The sequence below is a fragment of the Neocloeon triangulifer genome, unplaced genomic scaffold (assembly GCF_031216515.1).
Source record: "Neocloeon triangulifer isolate White Clay Creek 2 clone unplaced genomic scaffold, ASM3121651v1 ptg000009l, whole genome shotgun sequence".
In the NCBI taxonomy this organism is placed as follows: Eukaryota; Metazoa; Arthropoda; class Insecta; order Ephemeroptera; family Baetidae; genus Neocloeon; species Neocloeon triangulifer.
The window spans coordinates 5516664-5530510 of NW_026775551.1; the positions used below are offsets into that span (position 1 = coordinate 5516664).

Genomic DNA, 13847 nt, shown 5'->3' on the forward strand with positions numbered 1-13847 from the left:
TTGATTCTCATCAAAAAGCAAGTTTTAATAATTTTTATTTGCTAATATTTTACACAATTTATTATAATTTATAATGTAATAAGTTATTCAACTTTAAATACAATTCCATTTGTTTTTCTCAAATTTCGTTATTTATTTTAAAAACATATTTATTAAAATATACAGTTTAACAATTAAATATTTTTTAATTAATAATTTCATTCAATTATTTACACAAACACGACTTTTTTTCTTTAATAATATTTATACTCTTTCCTTTCATTGAAAGGTTTAAATTTACTACATATTAAATATAAAATCACTAAGTCAGTTGTCAGCGATAAACATTTGAAAATTTAAACCTCATTTACCTTTATTAATTACAAAAAACAATTTCAATTTAGACCGTAAAATAATTAAAGTCTGTTACTTTTACAACTTGAAGTATTATAAATTATAATATAAATTCCTGTGATGCACAAAGGCGATCTGACACAAAAAACAGAGCTCCAAATGCGATTCCATCTCCGCCCTGCTTTTATTAATATGTGTGTGTAGTTCATACGCCCATTTAGACGTGTTGCGAGAGAGAGAAAAAGCCGCAAATTATCATGGCGAGCACGTGTTTCGGAGCCAAAAACATCTCTCCCAATGTGTTTTAGTAGGCAAAACCGCAACGCTCTGAAGTATCATCTGCGCTGACGAAATAAAAAATTATTACGTTCGACATTTTATTGGATCAGCAAAGGTGCTCCGAGCACCGTCATCAATTGATTAAAAATTTCCAAGACCTCTAATACGTTCAAAGCTCGACCAAACTGTGTCAATCGCACACTTAAAAAAAACCCATCAAGTTGCAATTTAATCATTTTATTCCGCGATTTATTTGTTTCACAAATGACTTGATGAAATAAAATGAGAACTTCTTTTACAATTAAATCTTTTCTTTTTACAAAATAGAATTTCTCAGAGTGGTTAGAGTGATTAATTAAATCAAATTCAGTCAGCAGAACGTTGCTAGCGAGTGCATCGCGCCGAGCAAAAATAATAATAAAAAAAAATGCAGCAACGGCTCAGCTCATTTTCCTAATGGTGCCGCCGATTGTGAGTGTGCGCGCGGAAGAAAAATGAAATTAATTCCAGGAAATTTAATCACGGACGCTTCATGCCAGAACAGGTGTTGAAGGAGAATCACCCTTCGGACGAATTCCTTCTGACAAGGCATATAGTCGCTAATTAAAAAGACGCATTACCATAGCATTAGTAATGATAATGAAAGAGCAAAATTCTGTTTGATTGACTGCTGAAAGAACTTTGACCCAGGTCAAGATCATATCATAATTATGCACTGATATCTTAATCTTGATTAAGACTGATTAATAAACACTCAAGATGAATTCTTAATATGCTCAATTATACAAGTTTTACTCGTTTCGTTTAAAAAATTATAGATTCAGATTAAAATTCTATGTTCACTACTGTATTAAAGATCCTCTCCGGTCATTTGTATTGCTCTCTATTCTGAAAGATTGCTAAATTTTTAGTATATCTTGTGAAAACACTATTTGAAAATTCCAAACCGTTGCGTCTCAATCAAAAGAAAACCTAAATACGAGTGATTCACGCGAAAAACGTGTGAGAATTGAGTAGCCAATCAGATCCATTTGTTTGTTCCTAAAACTACAGAATTTGGTCACATTGGCGCTGCAATCGCTGATTTTGCCAAGTTTTCTGCATCGCCGTGGGGCATTTGTGGCAAAATCAGCGATCGCAGCGCCAATGTGACCAAATTCTGTAGTTTTAGGAACAAACAAATGTATCTGATTGGCTACTCAATTCTCACACGTTTTTCGCGCGAATCACTTGTAATTAGGTTTTCTTTTGATGGAGACGCAACGGTTTGGAATCTTCACACAGTGTTTTCACAAGATATGGTCGAAATTTAGCAATCTTTCAGAATAAAGAGCAATATAATTAACCGGAGTGGATCTTTAAGAGCAAAAAATATTGATTAAGTGGTATTAAATTGTGAATTGTCGTTAGCTAGAAATTATAATAAATTCTGTTTACGCGTTGAGTGCAAAGTATTTAAATATATTTAAAGCTCCGAAGCAATCGCTCAAATAAACATTCTAAAATAAATGGATGCCTTTGGACCCAATTAAAAAGGCAAACCACTGATCCGACATGTGTTTTCGTCTCAGAGCACCAACCGCTGAGCCAATTTGGAGTTATTAATCGGCGGGAAAAGTGCTGCTGCATGTTAGAGAGAAAAGAAAGACACACACTCGGTGCTAATGTTGGTTAAGCATGCGACCAGGGCGCGCCCCTGGTGCTCGAGAACAGCTCCAGGGGCAGACAGACACACTTCCCCACATTATCTGTAGCGCAGGAGAAGGACCTGTCCGTCCGTCATAAACTGTCGGAGGAGCTCTCTGTTGTTTTCGTTTTGGTCCGCGCCGAAATGAAGCAGAAGAAGAAGTGCCGAGCGTTTAATTCGTGCATCAAATTAGAAGAGTTTTACTCGCCCAGGGATAATTTCCGAGCGTATTAAAATTTACGAGCAGCAGCCGTTTCATGAGTGTGTTGGAAGTTTTGATATTTAATTATTTATTAAGGTCCGCTTTGGGAGGAATTCGGAGGTAGAAGTACATTTTTATGGCCGTTCTACTAAAATTGGAAGCAATTTTATGCTTCTTTTAATATTTTTTTTTTTTATTTAAATCTGGTGGTCATTTAGAGGTACAATTAACGAAAGGTTTACAGCCTATTGATGGCAAGATTGAATAGACATAATTTTGCTTTCAAGCTTTACAGATTCGCAAAATTTCTTCTTAAAGTGAAACCTTTGAAATCAATCATTAATTTTCTTAATTTTATTAATTTATTGGCAATTATTGATTAATTGTAATTAATGGAGGAGCTTGTTATTGTTCGACTCACGTCAACAAGTCTATGAATATTTTTGCTCTAAAAGCTGCAATCGCAGAAAAATTTATTATAATTGAATATTTTTATCTATTAAGAAATTATTGTGTATTTCTATAATTCAAATTGCGCTAAATAATATTTTTGTCTCTTTTTTTAATTCAGGATTTAAAGCAAAGACTCTTGACAGACGTAGGTGAAAAGGGAAAACTTGAATAATATTTCATATTTTATTTTGAGCTCTTTTATTTGAGTCTGGAATGAATGTAGAATAAATAAATAAAAGACCTGAAGGCTGAATACAAATTACACAAATTAGTCCTGATTTTTTTAAATGTTTTACTTGGTGAACGGCAACAAATTTGTATCTTTTCAATGTCATGTTGTGTTTTTTGCTCAATTTTCTATTATTAAATGAATTTAAGTTTATTTTTTGCAATTAATTTTTTTAGCTAATTTCTGAAGTTTCTCTTTTTTTAAGATCAATTGAAAATTTACCATAATCCAGAGCACAAGAGCTCGTATTTACTTTGTTGCTGAGGCAATTTAAATGTCATCAATCAATTTTAATACAGACTTGATGCTAATTTTATCGTCGTGTGCGATCTCTCTTCACCTGTTCAAGAGCGTTTACACACATTGAGTCCAATTGAAACGCACACATTTCGCGGCACACCCTTTTTCACACACACAAGAGTCCGACTGAATAGAGCTCTTTCAACGTCCGATGGCATAAATTAATACAACATAATAAATAATGCATGCGGAAAAGCTGTGGCGAATCATTTAGAAAGAAAAGAGGAGCCGCCGCCGCAAGAGAGTCGGAAATCTAAAATGTTAATTACACAATGCCGAGTTGAATAATAATTATACCCAGTCGACATACCTACGGCGCACGTCTGTGGAATTATGTCACATTTCGCCCTACAGCTTTTCGTAAATGGCCAAGCCAGAGCAGAATGAGAGAAAGAAAGAAGGAGAGAGACTCGCATGACGATTTCCCCGTATCATCTTTTCAGCGGCTCTTTTTTTACCGCAGCCGAGAGAGAAACGAAAAGAATTAAGCATTGTCTGGCTCTCTCGGTGGATCCGGTCTCGATTTTTGGTGCTTTTTGTTCTTGAAAAATTAGAGAATCCTTTCAAGTGGTTAATTATAAACAATTTTTAATGACTCCCAGAATCATTTTATGTTATTGAGCAATAATTCCGTTAGCCACTTGTTTATTATACTTTTATGATGGAAAATTCGACGACCACCATTTAACGTGTTAAGGTCCGGTGGAAAACAAAGCGCCGAGAGACGTTTGATGGACGTAAATTCATATTGTTTAATTCCGTGTAGCTGATGAGATAAGAAGTCCGCTTCTCAGCTGGCGTGCATCAAAAAATTTATTACCCTCTCGTGTACTGCAGGGAAATTTCATATAAAATCGCCCAGGGAAGCGCCAGGTAGATAGGAAAATTTGTATACTTAATTGTGATGAAATCTACATTGATTTCTATTGAAATTTTGTTAGATAACAACTCAATTTTTACCGCTACTTTGAAAACAAAATGCTTTTGATGAGAGAGAGGAACGGATGGATAATTATGCTAATGCTAATGACGGTCAGGGCTAAATCACTTGAAATTCAGTTGCGTGCACGCCATTAAAATATTATTTCATTAAGTCGTCTCCTGTATTTGTGGTCATTATGCAAATTAAACTTGCTTGATATGCTGGATGCATAAAAAATTTAATAATGATAAAACGTAGAGCTTGTACTCGAACGATTACTAGGACGTTAAAACGCTGAAATTATTCTTTGTAAAAAAAAAAAAAATGTTACTAAAGTGAACTTCAGAAAGTGAATTTTCAGCGATTTAGAATTTTTAAGGTTTTTGCTCGCAATGAAGAAGAACCAGAATTACCAGAAAATCTTTGAATTTGTTACAAAATTCAAACAAATTAAAATTTAATTAATGTAATGAAACCAACCGAGGCTCACTGCGGCGGATGGGGTCTTTTTGGCCTCGGAAGTTTTAGCAAAATTCTTGCTAGTGGTGGTGCCGTTTTGTCCAACAATTTCTTTTTTCCAAAATAAATGCTTGTCAACAATTTGTTTGTAAATAATGTCATGTAACAATTTGGACAAATAAACAACAATAATAAAAAAAATTTAACTCCTAAAATGGAAAATCGTGGAGTTATTGTGTTTTGTCATTAATTGAAAATTTTAAACTACATAATACTTTATAAATTTAATTTAGTTTGATATTGTAAATTATAAAACGAAGCCTTATGAAGTTTCACAATTCATTTATAAAAAAAATTAATAAAAATATAAATAAAACATTTAAGACTCACATGTAAACTAAAATAAGGAACCGGAGCTTCCTTGTAGCCCAAAAATATGCATTGACCTCTGCTAGCGGATAAAACTTGTATTCACTCGGTCTCGACAGAATTTTATCTCGTAATTGATCGGCTTCAAATTTTCTCCATGTCGGCCTCTCTGACTGACACATACTTTTTCTTTCCCGCGTGCACATCGTTTAAAAGTTTACATGTACATATATCATTGCATTATAAATTCCATTGAGAGTGAGGCGATTGGAAAGCTTTTAACCGCTTCAAACTTTATTCAACACATGAACACTTTCATCCCCTTCAGCGCATTTGCGACTTGCTGCTTTTAATAACAGTTTGAGCCTCTCTTTCGTTTAATGATTCACTTGTCTGATAATTTAACACCAAAAATATACACGTACGTGTGCTTTAGAGAGAAATTGCAGCCGACTCGTTATTCAAATGCGCGCACGGCCGATTTGGGAGAGCGATAAAGCAGGTCACAAAAAATTAAATCGTTTTTTTTTTTATTCCGCGGTGCAAACACGTGCTGAATTTTGCTCTCGCACGCGCTCGATATCAAAAAGCAAAAGTAGCGCCGAATTTTGTCTTTCACTGTTCTGAAGATAAATTATAAAGAGGATGTTCGGACATTCTCTCTGCCGGGGTTTCGGTTTCATGCGAATTATCAAATTAGCACATCCTTTGGAGGAAAATTATGGTCTTGTTGAAAAGCGGCCGAATCGGTCGAAAATCAACACTCTACGCTCCTCCCGCGCTGAATATCATAATTTGCGCTTTCCCAAATGGCGACTCCGCCTCGCCATTATTTATGCCGGCGATTTTTCGGTCAGACTTGCTTGAGAATTTAATATTTATTGGACGGCGCTTTTGATATCAGATGCGAGTGGATCGGGCGATCAATTTTCGCCAATCTCCAAATAATTAAGTGAGAGGTTCTTTAAATCACTTGCTAATCTGCAGCCGAGACGAAGGGAAGTGTTTATTATTTTCATGTGTGTGCTCGAACGTAGGATTTTTATAGGCAAAATAACACTAGTTAAGACTAGAGAGCCCAGTTAGAAAGTGCCGTCGTTTTCTTTTGCTAAACTATCCGTAAATTTTGGTTAATGATCACTTTTGCATGAATTTAGAAGAGTTACTTTTTATCGCTTTTCATCTTTATTGAGCTTGATTATAGCGTAGCAATTTAATTAAAACCAAAAAACAATTCTTAATATATAAAAGGGAATGCATTCTTCTTGTTTTTCTTTTTGTAATTATTATTGCTCATCGCACAGGATTTTTAAATAATCCTCTTTAATTGTAGAATTATGATTATTTATTCTACTTCTCGGGCAATACAAAAAATTTATGTTCGGAAAAAAGGGAAGAAATGTATTTACAACAAGTAAATGTCTGCTAAAACGCCCGACATCAAAAGAGCCGCGGTAAATCCGTAATAATAATATTAATAATAATTTCAAGTATTAATTATAAAGTAATTGTATAAAAAGAAGCAGACAACAAATGTTCAGTTGTGGAGATTCAAAAGTCTGCAATGTTGAGAGAAATCTTTTGAAATTTCATTCCAGTTCCCAACAGCTCAAGCAATCGCAGAAACATTTTTACAGCATATATTTTACTACCGGCAAGATTCGTGAAACCGTTCAATGATTCAGTGATATAAATCGAGTAATTACCCAGCAGCAAAATTTGCATGCTTCGTGTGCGAAAGCTGCATTCTTTATTACTAGGTAGGCGACGGAGGAAAAGGAAATTTCATTAACAGTTATGGAGTTAGTAAGTCACCCAGGTGAAAAATCATCCGGACAAACTGGCTGCAATTCGTGGAAGTGCGAGACGGCGATTTCTAAACTTGATTCGCCGCGAAAACTATTTTTTCGTTAAACTTCTTTCCTGTATGTTTATTTGTTGGCCAATTACAAGGAAAACTCTTCTGCAATTGTCTTCCTCCGTGATGCAAGATCGGCGCACCCGAAAGTGATTATTTCCCTGGTGGGTGCACCGGCAGGACGGACGAGAAGGGCACCCCGCGTGAATCTCCTCATTCACCGTGTGGAGGGGGTTCGGCGGTGTGGCCTACATCGCACGGCGGCCGCTCTCGGCGTGTCTCTCAATGAACAGCAGCAGTCAGTGTACAGGTGTATCTCGGCTGGTACAGTGTCTTGAGTGCTCACCCGTGTGCAATATGTATCAATCCACTTACCGGGATCGCCGCTCGCCATCCTCCCGCCAGTGATTTCGCCTCCTGTCGCCAAAAGCATCCCCGTCTCCGCAACCGCCCCCTTGGATTTCCAACAGGCCACCCCAACGGTAGGAGGAATATTTTTGAAAATTACTTGTCCATGGTTTGACGTGCACTTCAAAATGAAATTTTACATTAGTCACACGAGAAGACGAAAATAGAAAGGGAAATTGGGCTCGTGAATCCTAACATAAACATTATAAATAAAAATAAATATCAGATTAATTAAATTGAGTGCCTTTAAATTTTAATAACTTTTGATATTTAAAGAATTTTGTTAATTAATTCTTGTTCAAATAAATGCAATTAATTTTCTTGATTAAGTGAGAAATCCTTTGATAAGAATTATTTATGATTATTTTTTTTAATTTAATTCGGCGTTTTATTGAATAACATAATTAATAATTTTAAAATTGGCACCTTGTAGTTTTCATATTCAAACGATATTTCAATACCTATCCTATTTTTGTAAAAACAAAATTAAAATGCTCGCAAAATTCAATCATTTTGTAGAAGAATAAATAATAATAAATTTTGTATCTTACTTGGAAATATTGCAATGAAAAATTTTTAAATTATTATTTTTCAAGTAATTAAAATAACGTTTCAATTGTTAACCTAAACCATTCCTTTCTGATTAAATTAAACTTTCAAAACCTAATTGCCAGCATTGAATCGCTCCTCTCCCTGAAAGCCGTGAGATGCAAATCGATCAAGACGAAGTGCTGCGGTTTTACTCATCGCAGAACACACGCAGATTAACGTACTTGGACACACAATGCAGCATCAATCTCTTTTATTATCGCACGAGTGTAATATAATAACCGCACTCTCGGCTGCAATCCGTTCGTTCATTTGCTTTTATTTACAACTCAAATAACGTGCAGTAAAAATCACGCTGAAAACAATTGACTTTTTATTCCTTCATCACAGCCGTGTGAATCACGCGATAAACCCCGCGTTGATTTCGATCTTCATTTTAAGTCTGGCCGAATTAAGTGGACCAAATTTAAAAGGCAGCTGTTCGCCGCAAGGACTAGCAATTCCACAAAGAAAGAAGATCCCTCCGAGATATAAAGTACACTTCCCGTGTGCATGTGTGCTGTGCTCTCTGGTTCTGCTTCTTTGATTTTTGAATTCGCTTCCTTCCACGTATGAGCAGTGCTTCAATATTATATGATCAACGAACTAAGCTGCCCCGTTAGGTTTCGCTCTCAAAATTTTTGAAAAACTTATTAAAAGGTTCGTAACAATCGCTTTAAAATAATTAAAGAAAATATTCAAACTTTTTAGGGTTTAATAATTAATTCTCTTAGCAAAATTTTGGTAACAATTTAACATGTATATGGGGTATTGGAATTTTCAGAGAAATTTTGGATCTCCTATTATTGCCTTTTAACCTCTGACTCAGTCTTCACTTTAATTGTTTTTGTGGACAGATAAGTGCCAGAGAGGCTTTAAAAAGTTCATAATATTCCATCGTCTTAAATGAACGTTTTAATTAACTCTTTGGCTCGGCGGATAAAAACGATCGTAAATAAATTTTTTCGGCGAGCAACAATGAGTTACTTTTTGCTTTTGCCCTTTGACATTTGCAATAAAAATTGTGTGCTCTGCGGTGGGCGACGCGAAATGTGTGTCAGGAGGGAAGGCGAAATTGCTCAAATTAGGTGCACCGGTGTGCGATATTTGATGAGGGTCTGGGCCGCGGCAGGGGGTCGCAATATTATTCTCCGCGCGCGGCCAGATGTGCTTAAAATAATACGCGGGCCTGATAACGAATCGCTCGAAAGGAGCGAAAGAAGAAAGTGCAGCACCTCGGAGAAAGGAGGCGCCAGAAAAAAAAGTAATGAAGGAAGAAAGAAAGTCCCCGACGGAAAAGCTAAAAAGTGTGAAACGGGGGCCAATTTCATGCTGGCGCCTTCATTAGGGCGAAATGACAAGTCTAGGCAAATATTTCGCACTCATTGTCAACGTCAATTTTGACTTGATTTTTTTTTTATAAAATTGTGGTTTCCGGGACTTTAAAGTTGTTTGTTGATATAGAATATTATATATAGTGTATATTTAATAAAAATACAAAATTAAATTGGGGATAAAGATAAGGAAGTTTTATCCCCGTTATAAAATAGAATGCCAATTTTTTTAATAGAGTATTTATAAAAACAACGTACATATTTTATTAATAATCTATAAAAATTAAATATGTAAATTAAAATTTAATTTTATTAATACTTTTCATTTATTGTTTTATTTAAATTATGATATTAAAATTTCAATGATATAATTTTATATAGAGCTAGTAAACAAAATTATGTAATTTATTATTTTTAATACTTCCTCAAATTTATAATTTAAAATAAATATAATTGCCTTAAAATGTTGGCATAATAAGTCTTAAAGTTAAAAATATGTACATTTTGATTTCGTCATTGATAGGAAAATTGAATTAGATGCAATTCAATCTTCGTAATTAAATTATAATTTTAACCGTTTGGAGAAATGCAGGATGCTTGCAAAAAATTATTTATTCAGTTCTAGCATAGCAAGTGAGAACAAAAATTTTTTTTATTCGTTGATTGCCATAGCAAAAATATTATAATATGTACATGTGCGTGCTTGTGAGAATTTTCACGTCTATTTAATACCCTTTCTCACAACCGACGCATGCAAATAGCCAAATCGCTCACTCGTGACCGGCCCGTAAATCAATTTCAAATTGGCTCGAAACAAAAAGTCCGCGGTGCGTCGGTGTGTGAGAGGGCGGCGCAGGTCACTCACAAAAGAATGTGCAAACTGGTGGAAAGTGTTAAAAGCAGGTGAGCTGAGAACAGGAGGAGAGGCTCCGACTGACTTCTGGTCACGACTCGCTCCTGCAGATTTTTCAATTTTCGCAAGTAGTATTCGCAGATGCTCCCGTCAGCTCGCTTTCATGAATATTAATATCGCCTTGACGAGGAGAAAACGAAAATCACGTACTTTAAAACTTAAAAGTGATCCTCTTGATCAAATGCAAGTTAAAAAAAAAAAACACACGATAAGAAATAATCGAAATCCAAACTTTTCAAATGAAATTTTATTCATTACAATTGATATGAACTGCTTGGCAAATCAAATTATTATAAATTAATTTTTATTTCGTGTAATCAAAATTGAAATAACCTGCAAATTGCTTTTTATCCCAATAATATTTTTTTCGTCATTTTAAAAATCGGGATTCTGGAAGTTTTAAAGCTGTAAGACGTCCTTGCATTTCGCAACCTTGGCGAAAATTGCACGCTGGCGAAAAACGGTCTCGCAAACAAGTGAAAAGATGCGATAACAAATTGGCGTTATTTCGTAATCCAGCAGTGCGTTCATCGCAGTCGGTTGAATTCAAATTTCCACAAATTTCGGCGGTGACACTTTCTCCCGAAGTCTCGAGTATGATGTCAGTTAATTGAACGCTCGGCTTGCCAACGTGCACAATGAAAACAATGCGAATACAATTTGTCGCCAGCCCCACTGGTAGCAAACAAAACAATATATCCGTTGCTCGTCGACGCAAGAACACTTTCACCCCCGGACATTGTTTCCTCAGATTTATTAGCAAACATTTGGTATAAATAATATCACCTATATGTGAAGAAAGTGCGTTTGGTGCTTTTGAATTCCAAAATAAAGATGTTAAATTTATGTTTTTCTATTAATATTTAGGTAATTCATAATTAAAATGCTTGCAAATAAAAATTATAAAAAAAAATCACACGGATTAATTGACTTTAAAAAAAAAAATGTTCGATATAATCAAAACTAAAGATTTTGTATCTTCTGTCAATGGAATATTTTTACTAAACTTTATTTAACTTTCAATTGATCAGTTTTTTAATATAATTTGGTTTTTAAATTGAATTATGATATATTTCAACAATTATTTGTTTTGTTTAATGATAAAAAATTTGAAACATATAATTTACCTGAAAAATATCTAAACCGCGGGTCTGAAACATTGAACTCGTAAGATCATAATTATATTTCACGTATGTGTCATCAACATAGAATTAGTCATGAGAATATAAATTCATAAATTTGATCGCTAATTTTTATATGAATAATTTCAGATTTTTTGGTCCTATTTGACAATAACTAGTCCAGCAGACGAGCAGTCAAATTTGTTTACCGCTACATTTTTTTTCCTTTCATTCACGGCTGTTATAATTTTATTGCAGTGCGCGCGATCGCCCGCCGTTTCGTTAATTTCCATGTGAAAAGTCGCATCACGCGGCGATTCCCATAAAATCAAACAGTGTTTTTGTCTCGCTCTAGATGCACAAAAACGTCAACTATACATTGAGAGATGCCGGCGCGAGCATTCAGCCGGCGAAATTCGCCTCGCCAGCGCAATGAATGACAAAACGATAACGAGAAACAGCTCTTTCCATCAATCAAAACAAATCGGCTTCCTTTGTTCGCACCTCAAGAAAGACGTGTCGGTGCGAAATAGTGCAAATAGAATAAGCCCTTTTATTGCATTCACGCCGGATTGATATTCACAGAAAGACGATCCGAGCGAGGAAATTAAAATGGAGCACGCAGATTTATTATGCATTCATATCTCGAGTTTCATCTGAGAGATGTTTATCCATTGACTCCCAGCGAGTTCCAAGCCAAACATGTTGATACAATGAACGAAAGAAGACTCCGTGTCTCTCTCTGCTTTTGTGCCCACTGAAAAAAGGAGAAACTTTTACAGATGAGAAATAGCACCTACGTGCCAAAAACCGTTCTGGCGCCTTTCTGGATTTATTATTGCCGAAATTAACGAATTTACTTTCCGTCCTCAGAAAGCAGTACAAGTTTTTCGACCAATAAATCTGCAAGTGAACAAAAAAGTCAAGTTGTACAACCTTCAAACCTACTTCAAACCTTTTTTGTTTAGGTTTATTTTCCCTGCTGAATGTTTTTTTTTTTATAATTTTTTTGTATTTTCGAAATTCCGTTCGAGGTCAGATGGAATTAAGAATTGAAATCTTCCATTTTCTTCTCCGATCTTCCGTATTGCGTGCCCGCTTGGAGCTTTTTGTGTTAATATCTATTAATCTCGTCGCCATCCCTCGAGGGTCCTTCAAAACAAAAGGAAAACAACTGGAAATGAGTTGAGCGAGTTTGTTTATTGTGGCTAATGTCGCTATTGTGTTGCCGGTCGCTCCATCTTCGTTCGGGCCGCAGCGATGCCCTCGAGAGGTTTAATCTCTCTGTTCGGGGTAACGACGGAAAAGTGTTAGACAAACACGAGATGAAAAGCGCCTTGAGTGCACGAAGCAGCTGACTGAGACAGAGGTACCGTACTTCTGCTCATTACCGCATTTATCAATGCGTTTGAGCACTTATTTATTTACGTCTGGCACCACTCAAGGCAAAACGAATATGGGGCTTCAACGTATTGTCTCTGATAAGGAAAGTCGGCAGAAGGATAACGGAGAGAGCTTGTTAATTATATTGAGACCTCATTAATAATGCAGTTGAAATTAGGTGTAAAGGAAATTATATTTTATTTCAATTAAATCCTGACTTGATTAAACAGGTTAAATTATGGTCCGTAAAAACTGAAACGAGGTTTTTAAATGAAAAAATAATAATATAATAATTATTTTGATCTAGCATTGTCTCATTGATCATTTCTGTACTAATTTCATCTTTTAATTTATCTAATCTTGTCGAAAAAAAAATCAGCTGGCTTCAATAGCACGAGTCAATTTCCAGAGTGCGCCATTAATGCAAAGCAAAGCACAGAAGAGCCTTTTTCCCGCCGACCACAAGAGATCGAGTCTGTCCGAAGCAAAAAGTGCATCTCGGGGAAACAGCAGTGTCCGGACAGTTAAACTGACGACGAAAGATAAAAGTCGAAACAATGTGCAGAGCTCATTAAAATGCGCCGAGACCAAAAGGAAAAAAATCAACAAACGCGCGCTGCAAGAGACGTGAACCAGTAAGTTGAGCGCGGCCAGGGTGATGGAGCAAAAAATGATCGCGGCAGCTGGGTGTTGTGCCCACACACAAACACCACTGATCGGTCGGAAAACTCAGGTTTAACGAACTCGGCGGCACCGCATAATGTCTTAATCAAGTGCGCATCTATCAATGCAGACGAGCAGAGATCGTCTTAATTAACTCGCTCGATTTCCATTAAAAACAAAGCGGGCTGATGCGCAAATAATGAAAAGAGAAAAGGTATCAGGCTTCAAACGGCTCCATTTAACAATCGCTCAATTTAGTTGAATGGGCACCTTCATTTGCATAAATCAACACTGCTTAAAGTACGTGCAAATCATCTGTCAAGTCTGAACATGTTCAAGCTTAATA

At 35.7% G+C, this 13847-nt stretch overlaps 1 protein-coding gene across 2 annotated transcripts in view; it reads left to right on the top strand.

The window, feature by feature from the left end:
* The first annotated feature begins 7404 nt into the window (after positions 1–7404).
* The window catches only part of LOC132195159 (serine proteinase stubble), a 29114-nt gene continuing 22671 nt past the window's right edge, over positions 7405–13847 (top strand). For both annotated transcript variants that reach the window (XM_059616969.1, XM_059616970.1), the window contains exon 1: positions 7405–7573. The gene's annotated coding sequence lies outside the window, so the exon portion shown is untranslated. The remainder of the gene's footprint in view (positions 7574–13847) is intronic.